Below are 1,530 nucleotides of genomic sequence, written 5' to 3' on the forward strand. Positions count from 1 at the left end.
AACGTACTCTGTGGTGTGCCCGCACACCCGTAACACAGAGTACTGTGTCATTATACCCTAGAAACCACCTATTAGATCCTAGCAACCATTGTTTTACCCTAAAAGAAACTACGTATAACACTACTCAACACTGTCAACACTGTCAAAACTGTCAAAACGTTTAACAATACTAATACTTTAACACCGTTAAAACCTTTAACACCATCTGTAAAATCTTGATCACCTTTAAAACCTTTAACACCTTCAAAACCTTTCAAACCTTTAACAACTTAAAAAAAATGTAGAACCTTAAACCTTTCAAACCTTTGGAACCTTTAAAATTAGGGATGTTCGATATTGACTTTTTTACCGATATCCAATTTACAGATAGGCCTATATGCGGTCTTTTTCACCAAAAGTCAACACATTTTCAGGTAACAGCATATCTAATAAAATAAAATAGCTATAATATCAATATATTATATTATATAATATCATAGGGTCGTGCTGGGACCAAAATTCAGCTCTGGGATTTTCGGAAATTTTCCAATAAAAAAAAAAAAACATGCTGCAGTTGTCTTGGGTGGCCCACCGGCCGTCTGGCGGCCCGTAAATGGCGCGGCCGTTCTGGAATTTTCCCGAATTTCCCAGTGGCCAGCACGTCCCTGCACAATGTGCATGAACAATGTGCTCAGAATGACTGAGAGACTGAATTATTTCAATGATGATTTGTTATTTGTTTGTTTATTGATGCAAGTTAAAACATTGAAGCAAGTTATGAGCAGCTTAAATCAAACCATCTGTTCCATCCATGTTCCTCTCATTATCAACACAAGACCTGGGTCGCGTCCAAAACCACATACTAACTTAGCACTAAATACTAACAGTATGCTAACTGTATATTGCTATGTTCAGTTACTGTTTAGTATCCAAGCATTAGGAATTCACTTCGGACATACTGGAGGTTAGGAAAACACCCCATCTGTTGGCAAAGCAGAGGTACTACACACGCTCGCCACCAGCAAAACATTCAGCCAACCTGTCCTGTCCCTGCTTAATTACGTAACGTTGTTAAACCTTGATATCTAACAGCAAAGTGAAACCTATCCATATCACTTAAAATGTACACTTAAATTGGACATATTGGAGAGGTTATTACTGACTGTTAATGGTGGACTCTGGAGTCCACCATTGCTGTTTTGAAAAGAAGCCAGGCAGCTACCTATACCGCATTGCATTGTGGGATATTTAAAGTGTCCCAAATGCTTACCATTTAGTAGCTACTAAGCTTTCAGACAGGCTAAGACGTAATTTGGCATACTAGTAAATAATATGTTAGTATATGATTTCGGTCGGGACTCTGATGTCACTGTTAATGTCACCTGAGAGTCACTGTCCATCTGCTGTTAACTTGTCACTTGTCTCTTCATTCCTTCAGTAGCGTTACAGCGATAGCAAAGCAGTATAGTGGATACACACACACACACACACACACACACACACACACACACACACACACACACACACACACACACACACACACACACACAC

General features: G+C 39.2%; 1 protein-coding gene across 2 annotated transcripts in view; it reads right to left on the bottom strand.

Moving 5' to 3' along the window:
• Positions 1 to 711: 711 nt before the first annotated feature.
• Positions 712 to 1,530, bottom strand: part of LOC311062703 (ladderlectin-like) — a 3,587-nt gene continuing 2,768 nt past the window's right edge. For both annotated transcript variants that reach the window (XM_084081909.1, XM_084081910.1), the window contains exon 5: positions 712 to 1,530. This exon is cut by the window's right edge and continues 222 nt beyond it. The gene's annotated coding sequence lies outside the window, so the exon portion shown is untranslated.

Source organism: Gymnoscopelus microlampas, assembly GCF_963454915.1.
Source record: "Gymnoscopelus microlampas genome assembly, chromosome: 2".
Taxonomy (NCBI): Eukaryota; Metazoa; Chordata; class Actinopteri; order Myctophiformes; family Myctophidae; genus Gymnoscopelus; species Gymnoscopelus microlampas.